The 24,742-nt window shown below is 39.8% G+C and overlaps 1 protein-coding gene and 1 non-coding gene across 2 annotated transcripts in view; both read right to left on the minus strand.

The window, feature by feature from the left end:
• The window catches only part of LOC134478972 (large ribosomal subunit protein eL29-like), a 520,011-nt gene that overhangs the window by 182,067 nt on the left and 313,202 nt on the right, over window positions 1-24,742 (minus strand). The gene's annotated exons all lie outside the window — the stretch shown is intronic.
• LOC120103314 (small nucleolar RNA SNORA17) lies at window positions 20,698-20,826 on the minus strand. The gene has a single exon (XR_005505385.1). It is a non-coding gene; the product is annotated as a small nucleolar RNA SNORA17 (small nucleolar RNA).

Genomic DNA, 24,742 nt, shown 5'->3' on the forward strand with positions numbered 1-24,742 from the left:
TCCTCTTAACCTCCCTCACCAACATACATATAGTATCATGAAACGGTGCACACAAAACCCACTCTGAGAGGCCCCAGTTTGTCCAATTGGTACAAATCTCCCAGCTTCTTCTTGAAGGAACCCATTTGCCTGGCTATCTTCTAGGCATGGCTGTGCTTCCACAGAGAAGCTGGAGAAACCGACCTGGGTAACAGAAGCCTTGCCTTAGGCTATGTGCAGGTCCTGCTTCTTTCAGAGTCATCCTATTCTTTGGACTTTATCCTATCAACACGCCTACGATAGAAACTTTGCTGGCAGCAGGGCCTTTGGCTGTTTGAGTTCACCTGGGTTTTCTCTGCTGACGACTTTCTAGAACTCATGGACCCCAATGTTCAACTCATAAGTCAAAAGTAATAGCCTATTTCCTCCTTACCATGTTGCCTCGTAAATAAATTGTAGAATTTCAGTTAGGAAATAAACAAAGTTAAAGTAGCGGCTTCATAGCCAAACAGAAACATTTAATCAATTTTAGAGGCACCTGGTAAATTTATAAACATAATCTACAAAGCAACTTGGACTTCTAGCATGGGCTGTCAGTATGGATCTTTTGTATTAAATTTAAAATGCTTCTATTCAAAGGCACCAAGAGATACACAAAGGTCTCACGGGGGAAATTCTGTTGAAAGAAAATGATATATTATGGGAATAATATCTTCTTGAAGGAAAAAAAAGGACCTAAGGTACCTTCGATGGTTTCTTATCTGAGGCACTGAGATCTCAATTGTGAAAGATATTTCACTTGGGAGCATGAAAAGAAAGCATCCCAGAGGCTCCAGTGAGTTCAAAAGAAAGGTCACCGGCTGAGACTATCAAGGTGAATGATGCTTGTATGATGCCCAAGGCCCAGGCTGAGGACCAGAGGGACCCGATTTCAAGGATAATGTAAAAGCTTATCCAGTGACCTGGATGTCAGTGGGGACATCAAGTAAATCAGACACAATTAGTTCAGCACCCAGTGCGTGGTGAGGGAATTGAAGGAGAGACAGATGTGTTTGCCGGTGGCCCCGTGGGCAGTAGTTCATGCTGAAGTTTACATTGCAGCATTCCAAGTTCTCTCCTGGAGCCTTCATTACGACTCTGCTGCTGACCTGTGGCTGGGATGCTTGACGACTGCAAAGGCAACCTTGGTGAGGGATGCTCTACTTGGTTCAGGCTGGACTCATCGTGAAGTTTCTGTGTTAGAAATAGAAAATATAAGGTCATAACTGTCCCGCTTTTCAGTTAAAGTCATTATAAAGCAGACAGGGTTATTCCACATCACAGCAGGGCTGGAAACCTGTGTCTTTTCATTTCCACCGTGGTATTACTTGCCCGTGCATGCACCACTCAATAAAAACAAAAGTCATAAAGAAACACAGAAGAAGTGTGTTATAAAAGAAGATATCCAAGGGCTGACTGAACATGCTGGCAGATTTTTTCCCGTTGTTGGCTACTAGTGTTGCTGATGTATTTTTTTTGTTTGTTTGTTTTAAAAGACATCTATTAGTGTTCCAAAATATTCTAATTTAAACCACACAATATCATTGGGAGGTAGTATATTCAATTTAGGAATGATGAAGCCAGGGCTTTATGAGGTTAAATAATTCTATCCAAAAGACAACGGTAATTACCAAATTATTTTCCAATCGTCGTCTCTTTTCATTACAAAGTCCACGGTGGTCTCCCGAGTATTTAAAACAAGTTTTGCAAATAGATATGTTCTGGCCTTCACCCTACTGCTTCACTAATCAATTCGCCGGAGAACTCTGAATTTGAAATATGACTTCAGAGATATTTATTGATCGAGGAAATGGTTTTCAGGCATTTATACTTTGGCATGGGCCAGTGCTTTCATTGAGTGTCAGCTACTGCCACCTTTGGCCAGTAGTCATTCCCAAGAACATTAATCCACAGAACAATGATTCTGTTTGTACTGCTACGGAGGCATTTTCTGTAATTAACCCAAACCAACAGGCTAATGATTTATAAATGTACAAAAGAGCAAATATAGATCGCCAAACTGGATAGCTAACTGCAGAATCCAGTGGAGACTGATGGTTCAGATGGCAACAGATTTTGTTTGCTTGTTTAACCAACATTTATTTTCTTAGTTTTAGAAGCTGGCAACTTCTGAGGCTCCTCTCTGGCTTGTAGATGGCTGTCTTAAAAGTCGAAATCTTGGGGCTGGGGATTTAGCTCAGTGGTAGAGCGCTTACCTAGGAAGCGCAAGGCCCTGGGTTCGGTCCCCAGCTCCGAAAAAAAGAACCAAAAAAAAAAAAAAGTCGAAATCTTTAATGCCCTAATTTCCATTTTTTACTTGTTTATTGGATATCTTATTTATTTACATTCCAAATATAATCCCCTTTCTTCCTTCTCCCATTGCCCCTCCTCCTGCTTCTATGAAGATGCTCCCACTCCTGCCCACCCACTCCCACCGCAACACACTGGCATTCCCCTACACTGGGGAAACGTGACTTCACAGGACCAAGGGCTTCTCCTCCTAATGAACCAGACAATGTCATCCTCTGCTACTTATGTGACTGGAGCCATGGGTCCATCCATGTGTAAAAAATGGTTGGTGGTTTAGTCCCTGGGAGCTCTCGGAGGGGAGGGGAAGGTGTCTTGTTGATTGATGTTGTTGTTCTTCCTGCGTGGTTGCAAACCCCTTTGGCTCCTTCAGTCCTTTCTCTAACTTCTCCATTGTGGTCCAGGTGCTCATTCCCATGCTTAGCGGCAAGCATCCTCATCTGTATCAGTAGGGCTCTGGCAGAGCCTCTCAGGACACATCCATATCAGGCTCCTGTCAGAAAGCACTTCTTGGCATCAGCAAGAGTGACTGGGTTTGGAGGCTACATATGGGATGGATCCTCAGGTGAGGCAGTCTCTGGATGACCTTTTCTTCAGTCTCTGCTCCACTCTTTATCTCCATATTTCCTCCCATGAGTATTTTCTTCTCCCTTCTAAGAAGGAATGAAGCATTCACATTTTGGTCTTCCTTCTTGAGATTCATATAGCCTGTGAATTGTTTCTTGTAGTCCAAGCTTTGGAGCTAATACCCACTTTTTAGTGAGTTCATGCCATGTGTGTTTTTTGTGACTGTTAATTCAGGATGATATTTTCTACTTCCATCCATTTACCTAAGAAATTTGTGTAGTCATTGTTTTTAATAACTGAGAAATACTCCATTGTGTAAATGTACCACGTGTTCTGTATCCATTCCTCTGTTGAAGGGCATCTGGGTTCTTTCCAGCTTCTGGCTACTATAAATAAGGCTGCAATGAACATAGTGGAGCACGTGTCTTTATTATATGTTGGGGCATCTTTTGGGTATATGCCCAAGAGAGGTATAGCTGGATCCTCAGGTAGTGCAATGTCCAATTTTATGAAGAACCTCCAGACTGATTTCCAGAATGGTTGTACCAGCTTGCAATCCCACCAAAAAAGGAGGAGTGTTCCTCTTACTCCATATCCTCACCAGCATCTGCTGTCACCTGAGTTTCTGATCTCAGCCATTCTCACTGGTGTGAGGTGGAATGTCACGGTGTTTTTGATTTGCATTTCCCTGTTGACTAAGGATGTTGAACATTTCTTTAAGTGCTTTTCATCCATTCAGTATTCCTCAGTTGAGAATTCTTTATTTACTTCTGCACCCAATTTTTTAATATGATTATTTGATTCTTTGGAGTCTAACTTCTTGAGTTTTATGTATGTGAGTGTGAGTGTGTGTGTGTGTGTGTGTGTGTGTGTGTGTGTGTATGTGTGTGTGTGTGTATTAGATATTAGCCCTCTAGCACATGTAGGATTGGTAAAGATCTTTTCCCAATTTGTTTGTTACTGTTTTGTGCTATTGACAGTGTCCTTTGCCTTACAGAAGCTTTGCAGTTTTATGAAGTCCCATTGGTCAATTGTTGATCTTAGAGTATAAGCCATTGGTGTTTTGTTTAGGAAATTTTTCCCTGTGCTTATGTGTTCAAGGCTTTCCCCCAACTTTTCTTCTATTAGTTTCAGTGTATCTAGTTTTATGTGGAGATCTGTGATCCACATGGACTTGAGCTTCTCACAAGGATAAGAATGGTTCAATTTGCCTTCTTCTACATGTTGACCTTCAGTTGAACCAGCACCATTTGTTGAAAATGCTATCTTTTTTTCCATTAGATAATTGTAGCTCCTTTGTCAAAAATCAAGTGACCATAGGTGTGTGAGTTCATTTCTGGATCTTCAATTATATTCCATTGATCTACCTGCCTGTCTCTGTACCAATATCATGCAGTTTTTATCACTATTGCTCTGTAATACAGCTTTAGGTCAGGGATTCCCCCAGGAGTTCTTTAATTGTTCAGAACAGTTGCTGCTATCCTGGTTTTTTGTTTGTTTGTTTGTTTGTTGTTGTTGTTCTTGTTTTTTTTTGTTGTTTTTGTTGTTGTTTTTGTTGTTCCAAGTGAATTTTCAAATTGTTCTTTGTAACCCTGAAGAATTGAGTTGAAATTTTGATGTGGACTGCATTGAATCTGTAGATTGCTTTTGGCAAAATGGCCATTTTTACTATATTAATCCTGCCAATCCATGAGCATGGGAGATCTTTCCATCTTCTGAGGTCTTCTTCAATTTCTTTCTTCAGATACTTGAAGTTCTTGTCATACAAATCTTTCACTTGCTTGGTTAGAGTCACACCAAGGTATTTTATATTATTTATGATTATTGTGAAGGGTATCGTTTCCCTAATTTCTTTCTTAGCCTGTTTATCCTTTGAATAGATTTGTCTGATTTAATTTTATATCCATCCCCTTTCTTGAAGTTGTTTATCAGGTTTAGAAGTTCTCTGGTAGAACTTTTGGGAACTTAAGTATACTATCTTATCATCTGCAAATAGTGATATTTTGACTTCTTCCTTTCCAATATATATCCTTTTGGCCTCTTTTTGTTGTCTAATTGTTTTGGCTAGGACTTCAAATACTATATTGAGTACATAGGGAGAGAGTTGGCATTCTTTTCTAGTCCCTGATTTTAGTGGGATTGCTTCAAGTTTCTCTCCATTTAGTTTGATATTGGCTACTGGTTTGCTGTATTTTGCTTATACTATGTTTAAGTATGGGCCTTGAATTTCTGATCTTTCCAAGACTTTTATCATGAAGGGGTGTTGAATTTTGTCAAATGCTTTCTCAGCATCTAATGAGATGATCATGTGGCTTCTTTTCTTTGAGTTTGTTTATATAGTGGATTACATTGATGAATTTCCATATATTGAATCATCCCTGCATCAGTGGGATGAAGCCTACTTGATCATGGTAAATGATCATTTTAATATGTTCTTGGACTCAGTTTGCCAGAATTTTGTTGAGTATTTTTGCATCAATATTCATGAGGAAAATTGGTCTGAAGTTCTCTTTCTTTGTAGGATCTTTGTGTTGTTTAGGTATAAGAGTAATTGTGGCTTCATAGAACAAATTGTGTTGTGTTTCCTCTGTTTCCATTTTGCAGAATAGTTTCAACAGTATTGGTATTAAATCTTCTATGAGGGTCTGATAGAATTCTGCACTAAACCCATCTGGTCCTGGACTTTTTCTTTTTTCAGTTGGGAGACTTTTAATAACTGCTTCTATTTCTTTAGAAGTTATGGGACTGTTTACATGGTTTATCTGATCCTGATTTAACTTTTGTACATCACATCTGTCTAGAAAATTGTCCATTTCCTCCAAATTTTCCAGTTTTGTTGAATATAGGCTTTTGTAGCAGGATCTGATGATTTTTTAAATTTTCTCAGATTCTTTTGTTCTGTCTCCCTTTTCATTTCTGATTTTGTTACTTTGGATACTCTCTTTGTGCCCTCAGGTTAGTCTGGCTAAGCGTTTATCTATCTTGTTGATTTTCTCAAAGAACCAGATCTTGGTTTTGTTGATTCTTTGTATAGTTCTTTTTGTTTCTACTTGGTTGATTTCAGCCCTGAATTTGATTATTTCCTGCCATCTACTCCTCTTGGCCTGTTTTGTGACCAATTATATGGTCAAATTTGGAGAGAATATCATGAGGTACTGGGAAGAAGGTACATTCTTTTGTTTTAGGCTAAAATGTTCTATAGATGTCTATTGAATCCATTTGGTTCATAATTTCTGTTAGTTTCTCTATGTCTCTGTTTAGTTTCTGTTTCTATGATCTGTCCTTTGATGAAAGTGGGATGTTCAAGTCTCCCACTATCATTTTGTGTGGTGCAATGTATGCTTTGAGCTTTAGTAAAGTTTCATTTATGAATGTGGGTGCCCTTGCATTTGGAGCTTTGAAAAAAAAATTCCAGCCTTTACTCTGAGGGAGTGTCTGTATTTGTCACTGAGGTGCATTTTCTGTATGCAGCAAAATGCTGGGTCCTGTTAATATGTCCAGTCTGTGAGTCTATGTCTTTTTATTGAGGAATTGAATCCATCGAGGTTAAAAGACATTAAGGAATAGTGATTGTTATTTACTGTTATTTTTATTGTTAGAGGTGCAACTATGTTTGTGTGGCTCTCTTCTTTTGGGTTCGTTGAAAGATTACTTTCTTGCTTTTTGTAGGATGTAATTTCCATCCTTGTGTTGGAGTTTTCCATCTATTATCCTTTGTACAGCTGGATTTGTGTAAAGATATTACGTAAATTTGGTTTTGTCACGGAATATCTTAGTTTCTCCCTTTATGTTAATTCAGAGTTTTGCTGTTTATAGTAACCTGGGCTGGCATTTGTGTCCTCTTAGGGTCTGTATGACATCTGTTCAGGATCTTACAGTTTTCATAGTCTCTGGTGAGAAGACTGGTGTAATTCTTATAGATCTGCCTTTATATGTTACTTGACCCTTTTCCCTTATTGTTTTTAATATTCTTTGTTTTGTGCATTTGAAGTTGATTATTATGTGATGGGAGAAATTTCTTTTCTGGTCCAATCTATTTGGAGTTCCGTGGACTTCTTGTATGTTCATGGGCATCTCTTTCTTTAGGTTAGGAAAGTTTTCTTCTATAATTTTGTTGAAGATATTAACTGGCCCTTTAAGTTAGGAATCTTTGTTCTCTTGTCTACCTATTATCCTTAGGTTTGGTCTTCTCATTGTGTCCTGGATTTTCTGAATGTTCTGGGTTAGGGAGCTTTTTTTTGTTTAACATTTTCTTTGACTATGGTGCCATTGTTTGCTATGGTATCTTCTGCCCCTGAGATTCTCCCTTCCATCTCTTGTAATCTGTGGGTAATGCTTCAGTCTATGACTCCTGATCTCTTTCCTAGATTTTCTATATCCAGGCTTGTCTCTCTTTGTGATTTCTTTATTTTTTCTATTTCCATTTTTAGATCCTGGATGATTTTGTTCAGTTCCTTCACCCATTTGATTGTGTTTTCCTATAAGTCTTTAAAGGATTTTTGTGTTCCTTTTAAGGGCTTCTACCTGTTTACCTGTGTTGTCCTGTATTTCTTTAAGGGAGTTCTTTAGGTCCTTCTTAAAGTCCTCTATTATCATCATGAGTTGTGATTTTAAATCCAAGTCTTGCTTTTCTGGTGTGTTAGGATATCCAGTACTTTCTGTGGTGGCTGAACTGGGTTCTGTAATGCCAACTAGTCTTGGTTCCTGTTGCTTACCTTCTTGTGCTTGACTCTTACTACCTGTTTATCTCTAATCTCAGTTGGTCTTGCTCTCTCTCACTGGAGCTCAACTCTCCTGTGTGTCTGTGAGCTTGTGATCTTAGGAGTGAGAGTGCACTTCTTAGACCAGCTCTCTGTAGGCAGCTTTGCATCTGGAGGACTGTGGGACAGCCTTAGCTCTGGGCACAGATGGAGACCAGAAGAGGCCTCATTTCCTTTTCTAAATTTATTTTTTAAATTATTATTTAACAATTTGACACATATATTTGTTGTATTTTGGTGGGGTTTTTTGACCCATATTGTTCTTTGTTTTTATCCCCCTTCCATTGCCACTGAACCCCTTCTTCCCAGCAAGTCTTCTTCCTATTATCCAGTCATTTTATTAATTTCCCTTATTCCTAATGTTGTATATACATTGAACTTAATTAGGGTTGTCTAGTCAGGCAGTGGTGAAATACACTTTTAATCCCATTACCTGGGAGGCCAAGGCAGGAGGGTCTCTCTGATATCAAAGCCAGCCTGGTCTATATACTGAGTTCTAGGACATACAGGTTACTGTCTTGAAGTAAAGCAAAGACAACAGTTAGTTTTGCTTGCGTGAGATGATGGGTATTCTTTCTTGGAGTACAGACAACTTCAGAGTGCCAGAGCACTGAAGAAAATGTCCCCTCCCCCAGCAACTGTTACCTGCTCATAACTCATTCAGGAATAGTGAGGCTTCCTATGCCACTCCCTCACCATTATTGACAGGCTCAGACTCTTTCTGGTTTGTAGATCACCCCATGTGCTGTGAGTTCATGAGTACAATGGGTATCCGTGGCCTGTCTAGTACACAGTGTTTCTCTTCCTCTGGCTTTTATCTCCTTTTCATCCCACTTCTTTGGTGTTCCTTGATTCTTTTTTTTTTTTCAAGTTAATGGAAACAAGTCTTTATTAAGTAACTTTTAATATCAGAAAAATAAAACTCTTATAATTCTCTTTACAGCAAATATCAGTGCTTTGTGTTCCTTGATTCTTAAAGGGTGCCATAAAGTCATCTAGTTTGGGGGCAAATGCATCAGAAGGATTTACTCTCAGCAGTCTGACCCACTCCAAATGCATTCATCATTGTTTGCTGCATAGAGAAGCTTCTCTCACCAAGGAGAGCTTGTGCATGTGTTCTTCATGTGTGTGCGTGTGTATGTGTGTGGTTTGTGTGTGTGTGTAGGTAGGAGGGGGTGAGTGCGGTAGCCTGAGGGCGCCACAAGAGGACATTGGATCCCGTGGAACTGAAACTGGAGTTATGAGCCAGTTGTGAGTGTTGGGAGCTGAACTCAAGGCTTCTAAAAAGAACAGTTTCCCAGATGCATGCTTCTTAAGATGAATGTTGACTTTGACGACATTGTTCTTTTCACTCTGAAGGAAGGCATTTCATGGGAAACGTGAGATTATTCCACTCACTTTGTTATCCGAGTCATGCTGTTTGTAAAAATATTAGTTGATGAATAAAACTGTTAATACTCAGTTTGATGTAACTTGGTGCCCATAGTTTGTATGTGTAGCCTGTGAAGATGTAGAAAATCTTTTTTGTTGAATTTCAAGTAAACAACTCAGTAGCATTATTAAGTATGACTCCACGGACAGCATTCCAGAGCTCACTATAGAACTGAAAATCTTTATCCTTTGCTCATCCTCTCCCGTTTTCCTTAATTCCTCACTCTTATCAACCATTGTTCCCACTGAACTTGCATGAGATCTTGGAGTTTAGGATCCATATCAATGAATTACACAGAATAATCTTAGTCTGCTTATTTACTTAGCATAGTATTCCCAAGACTCACTGAAGGTCTCACAAATGGCATAATTATGTTTTTATGGCTGGATAATATTTATCATTATTTCTAATATTTATATTTCTCCTCTCTCTACCCCCCCATTTTATCTTTATCCATCCATCCATCTGTCCTTGAAGACTTACACTGATTCACATTTCTTATTTAATTGTGGATCATTCTGCAATCACAGAGCAAAGTGCAATTACTTCTTTGAGATACTGATTTCATTTTTTAAAAAATAAATATCCCAAAGTGGGACTGCAGGGTTTGTTTATCAATGCTTTTTTTAGTTTCCAATGAACCTTTGTATTGTTTTCTAGCTATTACCATTTATCATCCACTAACATGTTAAAGGAATCCCTCATCAATGCTCTTTTCTTTCCTTTTAAATTGACTTACAGAGTAACAAGTTTCTGTGTGGCAAGTTTATACAGTTTCTATGTTGGTAGGTTTTTTTTTTTTTTTTTTTGGAAGTAAGAGTTTTCAATGTCTAAGTGCCTGTTGTAGGTACATAAATATTCAACTGGGACATAACTACATGCCCAATTAAATTCATTACATATATCAATCACCTGGTGAGGATTATGATTAAATGGCTATATCCTTGCTAGCTGTACAAAACATTTGTCAAGCTTTCTGAGTAGATGGCTATTCCAACTAAGTAGATGGTAAACTAGTGCTGGACCCTAATTTTTAAAAGTACTTTCCCATCTCTGTGACCCCCATTTTCTTCCAGCATCCCCCTTTTCTACTTTGTTCTATTGACTTTCCCATTTCTCTCTCAGTGCTTGCTTTTTCCAGGCTCATGGCCTTTTTTCTGGACTTAACCCACATTTTCTCCCAGCTAGATATGCCTATTAAACAGTCCCAGATGCTAAGCTCTACACATGAGAGGACATGCTATTTGTCTGTCTGATCTTAGGTTACCTTCTTAATATAATGTTTCCGGTTCCTTCATTTTTTTTCCCACTGCAGATTAAAATTTCACCACGTATGTCATCTTTTGTGTGCTTGCTCATGGCCATCCTAAAGGGTGAGATGTTACACCATTGTGGCTTTGATTTCCACTTTCTTGATGGCTATTGGCAGTGAGGATCTTTTCACACATGTGTTTGTATGGCTTTTTAAAAAAAATACCTAAAATACAGTAAACCAGTGGGGAAAACAGTCCAAAATTATTATATACTCACACATGTGCAATCCTCTAACCCCACACGCACTGGTGAGAAGTCAAAGTCACCTTGAAAAACAAGTCACATGGAAACTCAGGAGGGAAGTGGCATCGTTTTAGAGTATGGAAGACACAGGGCTTTTGCCTTGGATTTAACAGGATTGTGTTGACTTTCCTATCTACTTCCCTGTATCTTCGCACTTACTTTATCAGACTGTGTAAGTAAGGCTGAAATTCCTTTGGCTCAGCAGAGTAGCAGCTTAGTCCTTGCTTACGACGTGATGTACTGGTATTGGAACAGTGCTAATCAGAAGAGCAGCCTGAAGTTCTGCCGTCTATGCTTGCACTATCAAGAACCCCGTCTCGTTCATGTTTACTGCAGAAAACGGCATGTTTCTATTTGCCCTTTTGTTGTTTTACTGACCAGACTGCAGACAAGTCTTCACCCAGGGCAATAGAGTTCATATCAATTCTATTTCCTAATATAAAGGTTCAAAAAATATTGTGAGCAGGGTGTCTCTGTCTTAGTCAAATGTGATGTGTGTGTTTGTGTGTGTGTGTGTGTGTGTGTGTGTGTGTGTGTGTGTGTGTGTATGTGTCTGTGGGCGTGCTTGACAGTACATGAAAGTGTAGAAACTAGAGGTTGACCTTGGTGTATTTCTCTCACTCTCTAGCTTATTCCTTCAGACAGCCTCTTTCACTGAACCTGGACCTCACTGTTTTGGAGAACAGACTGCACCACTACACTTGGCTTCCACATGGGTGCCAGGAGACCTGAACTGAGGCGCGTGTGCCTTTAAAGCAAGCACTTTACCCACTGGGCCATGTCTCTAGCCCCCTTAGGGCATTTTTTGACAGAATTGTGAGAAATGACTTTAGGGTGAAATGAAGTAAAAGCAAAAGTAGCCATGTATGCAGGTCGAAAATGGCAAAGTATCAACAGCCTTATAGAGCTCAGCAAAACTCCTAAACGCATAATCTAATAATAGCTTTGCTGTTGTAACACTGCTCCTGGGAACAGAAAGACCACACATGAGGAAGAACAAACCTGTATATCAACAATAGCAACTCAATGGAGCCGAGATATGTTCTGGTGTGATATAAATCACGCAGTCACTGCTGCGTTAATTTAAAGAGGTTAATTTCAAAGAGGAAGCTATATTTGGGGCTTGTATTTCAGAGGTTTCAACCCACGTTTGCTTGGTCTCGGGTTTCTGAGTCTGTGGTGAAGCAGGGTGGTGGGAAGCAGATCACTACATGACATCCAAGAAGCAGAAAAGGCCACAGAGACCTGTGTCAGTATTTACCAGCCCCTGGGATACAGCCCCAGTGATTTCCTCTGATTAGGCCCCACCTCCAAAGATGTCAATCGCCCAATGTTACCATCAAATTATGAATCCATCAGCAAATTAACCCATAGATTAGGCCAGAGCCCAAGATGTATTCTCTTCTCAATAAGTGGTATATTAGCAGAGAACAAAGATTCAACCCAAGAGCCTTCTAATGAGAAACTTTATGGCCAATCCATAACAGATGCAGACGGAAAGAAAATGTGAAGGATGGGAGAATGGATTGTTTATTGCAGTTGACGATCATGAAGAGGAAGTTACTAACACCAAGACAAAGGAATGACTGCAAGTGTCAGGAGTGAAAGAAAATGGTCATGTTTAGAGAACCCAGGAGGGCAGGGTACCTCAAAGAAAGGCTGCCTTGACATATTGTCAATATATCGAAAGCATAGACTTAGAGAGAACTCTGTCTTTTCCCTTTCTGCAGAAGACAGCTTGAAGCTATGCCAGGGAAGGCCTGGTGGGGTGGGATCAGCTCTGTCTCAGGGAAAGAAGTGATTACCCTGCAGGAGGTACTAAGTATTTTAAAGAAGGGAATTCCTTTTGCAGTGATGAGTTTCTTTACATGTTGCATTGTAAAATTTTTCAATCTTACAGCAATCAACTGGTATAAAAAAATCTACAGAAGACTTGTAAACATATAAGACAGCTCTCCCGCTAGTACTGAGCTGAATGGCTCTAGGACAAAGTATTTACCACAGCTCTACCATGTCCCCCTGAACTGGACATCTTGACATCTTTTAAAGGTCTTGTTCTGTGTAAAATGAAACATTACTTTAAAATCATAATACTGTGATGGGATCACCAAGATTGTGGGGTCCAGACTTTCCTGTTAGAGAATTTTCTTACCATCTAATAACCTTAAAAGTAGTCTTACACTTATAAATGAGGGTGCAGAGAAACAACCAAGCTAGACCACTCCAAGGGTAGGAAGAAAGGTCTATTTGGGCTCAAACCGTCAAGACCACGTCTTGGTGGACAGAGAGAAGCAAAATGGCAGAAAAGCAAATGAATTTTCTAAGGCAGGGAGCATGGGGGTCTCGGAGCTGACACAACCTATTCAGATGAATCAAGAACCAGATATCCTTGCCTGGGGTAGTTGACATTTGGTGTGATTGTCCTTACCTGGAGTAGTTAGTTGATTTTTGGGAGGATTAAGGAGGTTCCTAGTAAATAAAAACTCATCTTAAGAGATTACTGAGGAACGCCAAATTGAGGCTTCTATTATATGATAACCCTCAATCCTCCCAGTGGCAGTCCTTCAGTATACCTGGCCAGAGTCTTTCTGTTTAGCACATTGTCACCATCATTGGAATTTTGTGGAGCCTACATTGGATCTACCAGTCCTGAGTTGGAGCAGCTGCTTGAGCATCTGTTTATTCTCATGAAGTATCATTGCATTTGAAAAAGGGAAAGAGTTTTGTTGCTTTTTGCATACTTGTCACTAACAAGGCCAAAACTTATCCCACCCCATCCCCAAAATGAAGGAGGTAGAGGAGAAGGAAGAGAAGAGTGGTATATAATGACAAATAGTGGGTTTTTTGCTTGTTTGTTTGCGTTTTGCTGGTAAGGTAAAATGTCTATTAACATAGACATACAGCTGAGCACAATGGGGTTTGTGATAATTACTATGACTGCTTCAATTGTCTAGCTTCTTGGTTCACAGAAGGTCACTCACGTGGTCTGAAAATGAATCCCTCTGCTGACTTCTTTTGTGGAGGAGTGTGGTAGCAGGAATGGCACAGTGGCATTTTTCTTTGCCAGTTTTCTGGTTTCAGTTGCAACAGGGGCACTGGTATCGAGATACTGAACCAGGGTTCACTGGTGTGCACCATAAATTGGGGTGCAGGGATACTATGGAGTGAAATTATGTGTGGTGGCACAGGTCTGGTTTCATTGCAGTCTGCATGCAAATGCTTTCTGTGAAGACAGGTTTAGAGTTTTCAAGCAAGTTCTATCTAGCTTGTAAAATGTAAAAACTCTCAATGTTTGATAATTGTATGGAATATAGTCATGATTTAGGGGATCACTAATTTAGCAACATTTTTTTAAAAGTAAATTAAATCAAGGATCCCCTCAATCATATTCCAGTCGCTCTTCAAATTCTAAGTAGCTTATGGGAACTACGTGTCTTCACACCATAAGAAATAATACACTGTCATCTTTACTAAAGGGACCAAGGAGTCCAGAGTAATATAGGTAAGTACTTCATTTTATTCAGATATTTACTTAGAGACTAGGGCATCCAGTGTAACATATATGAGTGCTTCAATTTCATATGTTTGTTTGCTTATTTTGACACCCAGTCTCTTGTAGCCCAAGCTGTACCTGAACTCACTTGGTAGTTGAGGATGACATTGGACACATATTCTTTCTGTCTCCACCCCCCCAGTGCCATCATCCCCAGTGTATGTGGTAGTGAGGATCAATCCCAAGCCTCTTTGTATGCTAAAGCAAGAACTCTAGTGACCAAGCTATATTCTCAGCTCCTGTATGCTTCTTTACGCTGTGGATTCCCCACACAATCATAATGCCCATAAGAAGATGGAAATTTTTCTATGGAACCATGGGTCAGGCCATGGATAGTCTTAGGGTAATGGTTTAGTCCCTGGGAGGTCTAGCTGGTTGGCATTGTTGTTCTTATGAGGTTGCAAGCCCCTTCAGCTCTTTCTATCCTTTTTCTAATTCCTCCAACATGGGTCCTGTTCTCAGTTCAATGGTTTGCTGCTAGCATTTGCCTCTGTATTTGACATGTTCTGGCTGTGCCTCTCAGGAGACATCTGTATCCGGCTCCTGTCAGCATGCACTGTTTAGCTTCATCCATCTTATCTAGTTTTGGTGGATGTATATATATGAGCCACATGTGGGGCAGGCTCTGAATAGCCCTTCCTTCAATCGCTGCTCCAAAATTTGCCTCCTTATCCCCTCCTATGAATATTTTTGTTCCCCCTTTTAAGAAGGAGTGAAATATCTGCACTTTGGTCATCCTTCTTCTTGAGCTCCGTGTGGTCTGTGGATTGTATCTTGTGTAACTCTAGCTTTTGAGCTAATATCCACTTATCAGTGAGTGCATACTATGTGTTTTTCTGTGATTGGGTTACCGCACTCAGGATGATATTTTCTATTTCAATTCATTTCCCTATGAATTTCATGAAGTCATTGTTTTTGATAGCTGAGTAGTACTCCAGTGTGTAGATGTACCACATTTTCTGCATCCATTGCTCTGGGTTCTTTCCAGCTTCTGGCTATTATAAATAAGGTTGCTATGAACATAGTGGAGCATGTGTCTTTATTATATGTTGGAGTATCTTTTGGGTATATGCACAGGAGAGGTATAGTTGGGTCCTTAGGTAGTGCAATGTTCAATTTTCTGAGGAACCTCCAAACTGATTTCTAGAGTGGTTGTACCAGTTTGCAACCCCACCAATATTGCAGAAGTGTTCCTTTTTCTCCACATTCTCAGCAGCATCTGTTGTCACCTGAGTTTTTTTATCTTAGTCATTCTGACTGGTGTGAGTTGGAATCTCAGGGTTGTTTTGATTTGCATTTCCCTGATGACTAAGTATGTTTAGCATTTCTTTAGGTAACTTCACAGCCATTTGAAATTCCCGAGTTAAGAATTCTTTGTTTAGCTCTGTACAATGGTTATTTGGCTCTCTGGAGTCTAATTTCTTGAGTTCTTTGTATATTTTGGATATTAACCCTCTATTAGTTGTAGGATTTGTAAAGATCTTTTCCCAATCTGTTGGTTGCCATTTTGTACTGATGACAGTGTCCTGTGCCTTACAGAAACTTTGCAATTTTATGAGGTTCCTTTGTCAATTCTTTGTCTTAGAGCACAAGCCATCAGTGTTTTGTTCAGGAAATTTTCCCCAGTGCCCATGTGGATCTAGATTCTTCCCCACTTTTTCTTCTATTAGTTTGAGTGTATCTGGTTTGATGTGGAGGTCCTTGATCCACTTGGACTTAAGCTTTGTACAGGGCTATAAAAATGGATCGATTTACATTCTTCTACATGCTGACCTCCAGTTGAACCAGCACCATTTGTTGAAAATACTATATTTTTTCATTGGATGGTTTTAGCTCCTTTGTCAAAGATTAAGTGACCATAGATATATGAGTTCATTTCTGGATCTTTAGTTCTATTCCACTAATCTATGTGCCTGTCTATATACCAATACCATACAGTTTTTATGACTATTGCTCTGTAATACTGCTTGAGGTCAGGGATGGTGATTCCCCCAGAAGTTCTTTTATTGTTGAGTATAGTTTTCGATATCCTGGGTTTTTCCTTTTTCATTCCAAATGAATTTTCAAATTTCTCTTTTTAACTCTGAAGAATTGTGTTGGAATTTTGATGGGGTTTGCATTGAATCTATAGATTGCTTTTGGCAAAATGGCCATTTTTACTAAATTAATCCTGCCAATCCATGAGCACGGGAAGTCTTCCTATCTTCTGAGATCTTCTTTAATTTCTTTCTTCAGAAACTTAAAGTTCTCACCATACAGACCTTTCACTCCCTTGGTTAGAGTCACACCGAGGTATTTTTTGTCTCCACCCACCGATTCCCTCAGAGAGTGTACTCTTCACATCCCAGTTTTCATTCCCCTGCTTAGTTCATTTGCCAGCTGACCTGTATGTTCCAGGCCATGGGTAAGGTGTAGAGAGCACATGCAAGTAAGACATGTTCCTTGTATTAGATATTTTTTTACATCAAGTGAAGAGGGAGAAGAGGCATTCTGGATTCAAGGGCGGTTTGTGCAAAACCTGGAATTTAGGGACAGGAGTTGCATCCTCAAAACACCAAGATAACACTGTCTGGCTGTCTGAACCACAGAAATTAAGGCAGAGGAACATTGTTCCAAGGCAATTAGGAAACATGCTGTCAGCTTCCTGGGAAAAGAGAGCTTGTCCTTTTTCTAGGCACTTGAGCCCCAATCCTAAACAGTCCTTTACTTAGTTCCTAACCTAATTAGCCTTTGGTATCTCAGGGGAGAAAAGTCATTTCTTTTGCACCAACAAACAATTTCTGTAGTCAATTAACTTACTTATGGAAAGACAATGCATACTTAATTACACCAAATATAGGCCACATTCAATTAATTAATTGTTGAAGCAAATATTTGGAGAGATACACAGTATATCTAGGACATGTAATCATCAGGCCACAGTGTTACGGGTCGAATGAGTTGTTTAAATATCACTTCTCACTTTTAAATGAGAATAGCTATTCCTATCTCACAAGAAAGTTTTGAAAATTTCCATAATTCTAAAGCATGTCCGTTGGTTGTCTTTTTAGTTTTATGCCTCCCTCTAAGATCTGCTGTGCCCCAGAGCATATGTCTAACCATGACATTGCCAAGACTCCCTTGTCTGTCTAATTTCTCTGGTTCTGGCACCCTAATGTCCTAGGCTTAGTCACCTGTGCTCCATAGAACAATTAAAGATACAATTAGTAGTGAAAAGCAGAAAGAAGAGAATTCTGCAGTGTGGCCACATTGGGGAAAGGAAAACTAGAGTGCAGTGATCTCCACGTCCATCTTCCAAATTCTGCTGTGAGGTTTAGGTTTAAACAAATGGCAAGAGGTGTGCATCACATGGCCATCCTGATTAATGTGTGGTCTGCCTATTACAGACCTATCCATCATTTCTGGACTATATTTCCTCCTGCAAGGTGTTCTGAAAAGTTATCAGAAGTGTGAGCTTTAAAATTCTACAAGACAACTGCAATATCTCTGTCCCATATCTTATCACCTATTGATTCTATTTTCTTGTTGAGATTATCCTGGTCCTTGGTGTAATGGGTGAGTTTTTTTGAAGCCTGAGCATTTTGTACTCTATGTTATAAGAAATCCTATGACAAGGGCAGGGCTGTCTTACTGCTGGGGAATGATTGAGGCTTTCTCTGTGAGACTATTACTGATCCCACCATGTCTGGGAGAAAAATGGACACTGTATTTCTGATTCTCCTGTGGTGAGAGCAAGGGAGAATGAGGATGGCATTGCAAACCCTGGGTGATGGGACTCCACCTTGTCTGATACCAGTAGTGAAGGAAAAAGCTGCCTTGTTGCCACCAAGCCAGGGATGAGACAGCAGGATTTCCACATGGCCTCCAGTGATGTGATTAAGTAAGGGTAGCTCATGGCTACTGGGTAGGGATACAATCTCATATCCCCATTTAGTCTTCCTTCTTTGATGCTATCTTGGCTACACTGGAGGACTGAAAAGCTCCTTGGCAACCTTGTGAATGTATAGCTATAGCTTACACTTTCAGCTGGCCTCTGAATGGGAGGGGGATGGTTCTAATTCTTCTGCGTCTCACGATACATGGTTTATGTGTCTTGACCTGGAGTCTTTATTATTTGCTGTCATTGGTGTTACCAGATTTCCAAATTCATGATACTAGATATAAAGTCACCATTCTTTTGTTCTTTGAGTCTTGTGGTCTCTAGCAGATCTGCATTTTTCTGTTGACTTTTCAGTCTAATGATTTTTTTATACATAACACACAGGGGTTTACATGGTTAGTAATAAGAAATAATATAAGTAATAAGAAAGAAATAAGAAGATACATTTACCATGTTGACCAATGTTACTTTGGATGGGGAAAAATGTTTGTTGCCTGGATATAAGGTCTGAATAAACTCATATTATTTTCTCTCCAAATTGAATTTAGCTATCTTCTCAGGCAGAGAACAGCTAGAATAATCTAGGTCTTCTAGAGAGAAGGGAATGGGTGTGTATGACCTTAGTGGCAGCAAGTATTGGAGAAGGATGGCAGCTTCCTCTTGGTGACATTCTTTCGTTGTTAAGACCTTCTTTCTGTAAGCGCCATGAGCAAAGGGGAGGAAGGCAGAGAGTTTGTTCTAGTATGTTGAAGGAAGAACTAGCTCCTAGTTAGGAGTTGGCTGAAGGACTCATGGGAGGATTGTTGTTCTACAGTCAGCAACTGGAGGATAAAGATTTCATTTGCCTACTGCCTCAATTAGAAAGCACTCTTTAGAAGTCCCAGTTCTTAAAAGTCACAGTGAGCGGATGGCTAGCCAAACTGTGCTGGAAATTGTCCATTCAGTTTTGATGAAGATTTAAAATTGTGTAGCTTGGTTTTAGACAATTTTTCTAGTGCACAATTAAAATGTCCTTCCCTACCACTCCCACTTAACTGGGGGCCTTGAAGCACTATTCATGAGCTATTTTGTGCCTCTCCTTTCAGGGGCTGATTCTCTTCAGAATATTAAAGGAATAGTAGGGAACCTGTCCTTCTCTTCAGATAGGCTAGTCAGACACACCAGTGGGCTCAGCTATTGGCAGCAACAATTAAAACGAAAAGGACTAAAGAGGGACTCTCTTACTGGGGAAAAAAACAGGTTAAAGAAGCTGCCTGCAGATTAGCACTGCAGAAGTCTCCAAGGCAGCCTGATGATCTTCCTCCAGCACTGAGGTTTAAATGGGTATGTTTTAGGTGAGAAAGTACACATTTCAAATCCTGTCAATAAAGTGAAGTTCTCTTAAAAAAATAACTAGATAATAATTATACTCAAATGAAGGGATTGAACTGATGAGTTGGCTGTCTAATTTTCTTTTAAAAAATACACTTTTTTGTGTGTATTTTTACATCACAAATGAGCCCAATCAACACACACCCCCACCCTAGAAAGGAAAAAAATGTTGGGGAAGTTGTAGTGTGTCACAGTGTATCCCACAGTATACCCTTCTATCCACACTTCTTTGCTTGCAAATGTTCATTGCAATGAGTCATTGGTTTGATTCGAGGCCTCTGGCTTCTGCTACATTATCAATACCAGAACTCCTCTTGGAAATCCTGTGGTTCCCTTGTGTCATGGCGATGTTGTAGTTTTGGAATTGTAGGGCCAGCCCCTTCGAGCACTCAAGCACCTCATCAATGGGGTAGATACTGGGGCAGGCCAATTCAAAGCCCTGACTCTGACCTGGTCAACTCCGTCAGTTCTCCTGCTCCCATACCCTCAGTGTTGGCTTGTCCATGCTCAAGCCTTAGGGCCAACTCTACTATGCTGCCCAGGGAGAGGTGCCAGGTCATGTGCAGAGTACTACAGCTGGCTTGAGGTAGGGGTCAGCTTTCCTGCTCTCATGCTTTCCAGGGCTCCCCCAGCCTACCCAGGAGATGGGTAGGGCCAGTTTTGCATAGCTTGCAGATGTCGACATGTCCCTGGGTGGCAGCCTAGACCAGCACATCTGCCTGGCCTTTGATGGTAATGGACCCTGGCTGCCTCAGGGCCAAGGACCCAGATATGGCCCCTGGTGGCATCACAGGCAAGGACTCCACCATGGTCCCAGATGGCATCACTGGCTCCCCACATCAGAGTGTTCCTCGTTACCTTTGAGTCTTCAGTTTGCCTCTTTTTGTTGTGTCCATATCCTTCCCTTTTGGCTTCCATTTATCTGCTACTTACTTGCTTCTCTTAGTGGTGCCCAGGTTTTCTGAGTATCTGAGATCATCTGAGGAGTGGTCTCAATAGTGCTCTGCCCCATTTGTGCTTTATGGCTTCGATCAGAGGTATTCTCAGGCATGGTTTCACCCCTATCGTCTTCAGACCTTTGAGATGCTGTACTGGTGGTCATCTCGGGCTAACTCCCTATCCAGACCCAATGGCACAGGACTGATGGTCATCTTGGGCTCACTCTGGTGGTGGTTATTTAGTCTCTCATTTGTTCCCCTTGTATTTGCATAGCACTGCACTGGAGGGCATGTCAGGCTTGCTTTTCTCAGGGAGTGTTAGCCTACTAATTATGCAGATGTTCACAGGTCAGGGCACTGAGTGTAGACATATCTTCTCCCCTCTCTACCACCTTCTGATGCACACGTGACACAGCCGTACCTGCAATCCCTCTAGGAGCAGATAGAAGTAATTTTAATTGACTTTTTCATACACTGTGGTTTGAACATGCTTCTCCTCTCCCTCAACTCCTTTCAGATCCTCCCCACCACTCTCTACTTTCCTCATCCAACTTCTTGATGTCTTCTTTCTCTCTCTCTCTCTCTCTCACTCTCTCTCTCTCTCTCTCTCTCTCCTTCCCTCCTTCTCTCTGTCTCTCTCTTGCTGCCTCTGTCTTTCTATCTGTCTCCCCGAAATAAAACAAGGATAAAGGTCTTGTGTATGTGGCCACAGTCTGTGTGACTTCATATGTGCATCATATGTTGTGTCTGAAAGACCCCATTCTTTGGAGTTATCCATCATGGCTTGATCTTGCAATTGTTCTGTTTGTCTCTTTTGCATAGATCCCTTAGCCCTGAAAGAGGGGCTTTAATGAAGACATCCCATTTAGGACTGAGTACTCCAAAGTCTTCACTCTCAGCACACTGCCCAGTGTAAAGTCTCTGTTAGTTCCCATCTACTGCAAGAGAAAGAGCCTCTGACGTGGTTTGAGCAAGGCACTGGTCTATAAGTATAGCAACATGTCATTAGAAGCCATTTTGTTGCTATGTCTCTTTAGTAGAATAAGAGTATGAGGGTTTTTCCTAAGACCATAACTTATCTAGTCTCAAGTTCTTGACCACTTAGCAGTATCAAGCACTGGCTCCATCTTTTGGAGTGGGCCTTAAATTCAAATGTAAAAAGGGGTTGGTTACTCACATTACATCTGTACCATTATCACACCAGTTTATCTTGCAGGCAGGACATTGTTGTAGGTTTTAGGGTTTATAGCTGGGTGACACTGATGATTATTGAAAGGTAGCATGCAGTGTAACTTCCAGTACCATGAATGCTAGTCAGTAGGTGGTGAAACTTCTAGTTAGGCACCAGCTACCTTCTCCATGTTCAATGATATAATTAAGTGTTGGTAATAGCCTTAGGCCCTAAGGTCCTAATCATCAAGTTGTGGAAAAAAGCCAATAGCTTTGGCAATAAATAACCTGTGATGTTTGTGGGGCAGAGTTCCATAGTGGAATACTCAAGGATAACTCCAATCTATGTTTTTATGATGACCTTTAACATGCTTTCAGGAAACCCACACTGAATTTCTACAATCATCTTTTCTATTTGAATTCATATTTATGTAAAGATTGTATGTGTTATTAACAAACTGAGCCAAGATCCTATATAATGGGTAAAACTTTTGTGTGATAGTTTGCTTTAGAAGCTCAGTAGATGTGACAGACCAGATTGTCTTTGCCTGACTGAAGAATCTTCTCAGGTCTGTGATGGTCATCAATGGTAGTGTTGCTGAATAAATGTAAAAACTCACAAATTACTTTCTGTCGGAATAAAAAAAAATCAATATTTCAGGCTTTAAAACTCCTGACAGTGACAAACAGCTTGGTTTTTCTTTGAAGCAGCAAAACTGTGAAAATTATTTTAAAAATTTATTATTATCTAAAATTCTCACATTGAAGCCTTAGTCACTAAATATAACACCCCATTTTACACCATATGTTGATTTCAACAATGTTTTACTACTCTTTGATTACTTAATTTATGCAATTTCTTTGCAAAACAGCTAATTGAGTCACAAACACACAAAACTAAATATTTTTGAAGTAAATATGTAATAGAAATAAATATGAAGTAATTATTACTAAATATTACTGGAGTAAATACGTAATAAAAATAAATAAAATGAAAAGTTGAAATTTGCTATCATTCAATTCCTAACTTCTCTGAAATAATTTCTTTCTCTGACTATAATTAGTGTTAATATTATCTGTCTCCTCACTTATATATAAAAGTATATATTATGTATGTATATTCATATATGCTTGTTCAAACTATAAAAATGTTGCTATAATACATTGTGGTATAAACTTGTTTTTGAAATAGTACACAGAAATATTTTAAATAATTAATGGTTACTTAATAGACAAAACATGTCTTCGCTAATGTCCACTTAAGTGTCCTTTTATTGTTGTTGATTGGTTGATTTATATAATGAGTTCACAAATTCCCTATTATGTACTTTTTCTCTGTTTGGCACAGGATGAGGATAAAACAAATATATTTTTCAGACCTCCAAGAGGAGGAACAGAAAACAAAGTTAATCTACTTCTGTTAAATGTTAGGAAGTAAAAAGGAAGAGACAGAGAATAGTGAGAGATCTGAAGTTACACGGAGTGCTCAGTAAAACCTCGATTAGAGTAAATATTTGAGATACAAACACACAGATCCTTTATCAGAAACACGGAGGATGGAGCTTCTCTGACAGGGGGTAGCATCTACAATGTCCCATGAGAGAAGCCTGTGGAGTTCAAAAAGATGAAACCAAGCCAGCAGCATGAGGTGCTAAGACGGGCACGGAGAGCTATGAGCTCCTGCAAGGAACTCTAACCTTACCCTCCATGGACCTGAAGTAGAAGGTGACATAACACAATGTCCAGCTGTATGGAGAACTATCCAAAAGGAGGTTGAGAAGGTAAAGCAAGAATTGTGTCTGCGTCTAAGTGAGACATGAACATGAACTGGCTTAGTGATGATGGCAACTGACAGAGAGAAATGGATGGATATTACATGTATTTTTGGGTTAAAGCCTGTGGTAGGATTAGTGAAACAACTGACTGACTTTTGCCATTGAACAATTCAAATTATGAGATTCCTCACATCCAGCAGAGGGCACGTGCATGCCCCCTCACTCTACCTGCTAGCAGCTAGGTTCACCATAGCCAGGGGTTTTTAGAGGGCTCTATCATGGCTCAGAAGTACATTTGATGAGAAAAATAAATAAATAATTGGCACTTTGTATCTATTTTGTAGTGAGATCAACGTGCTCACAAAATATCCCAGTTCACATGTAACTCATGTACTTAAAAAAGTTAATTGTGTAAAACACACAAAATTTGCCATTTTAATATCCCAAGTGTTCAGTTCATGACTTGTCATTGTTGTACAACCACCACTACTATTTATCTCCAAATTCTGTTTATTTTACCAAAAGTGAAACTCAGTGCCCATTCCCTACTCCCTTGCTTTTTGACAACCAAAGTTCTACTTTCTGTCCCTAATATTCTGGTATCTTTTAAATATCTTTTAAACATTAAAAGAGCAGAATAGTTTTTACCTCTTTGTGACTGGCTTTTCTTACTTAGTATAATGTCACTTAAGTTTCCTCATGTGCCAGTGATTGGCAGAATCATCGTCTTCAAGGCTAGATTTTATTCCGGTCTGTGCAAATATCGCATTTCAGCTCTTCATCCATGGTTGTTACACCCAACAATTGGGTTGCTTCTGTCCTTCAGTATTTTAACTAATACAGATGCTCTGAACGTAGCTGAAAAGTATGGATTTTGTAAGGCCCATGTTTCAGTTATTATATATAAAATCCTAGTATGCTTTGATAATGATTTCGTTTTTTACAGTGATGTGTTTTTTTTTCCCCCTATGAAGCTCAAACTTTTCAAGGCTGGTCTTGAATTCACAATCGTCCTCCTCCAATTCCTTTAGTGCTGGAATTCGATATGTGACACCATACCTGGCTGGTAACTCCAAATTCATAGACTGCCTAACAGCTGGGATGAGAGATCACGAGGAGAACAAAGATAGATTCATTGAGTGACAGCATGTGGTATAAAACTACCTAGAATGTAAGGTCAGTACAGTATAAGAGTTAGAGCAAATGCTTTAAAGGGCCCTTTTTGCATTTATTTCTTCATTTATTTGGAGAGAGCGGGTACTACATTGGAGGAATGGAGCTCAGAACAAACACAACTGTTCAGAAGTCTGTTATCTTTCTCCTCATGTGGGCTCTGGGAGATTAGACTCCAACTGTCAGGTTTGCCAGCCAACTCTTTCCCTCTGAGCCATCCTGCTTGCCTTTAAGCCCAATT

Source organism: Rattus norvegicus, chromosome 5 (genome assembly GCF_036323735.1).
Source record: "Rattus norvegicus strain BN/NHsdMcwi chromosome 5, GRCr8, whole genome shotgun sequence".
In the NCBI taxonomy this organism is placed as follows: domain Eukaryota; kingdom Metazoa; phylum Chordata; class Mammalia; order Rodentia; family Muridae; genus Rattus; species Rattus norvegicus.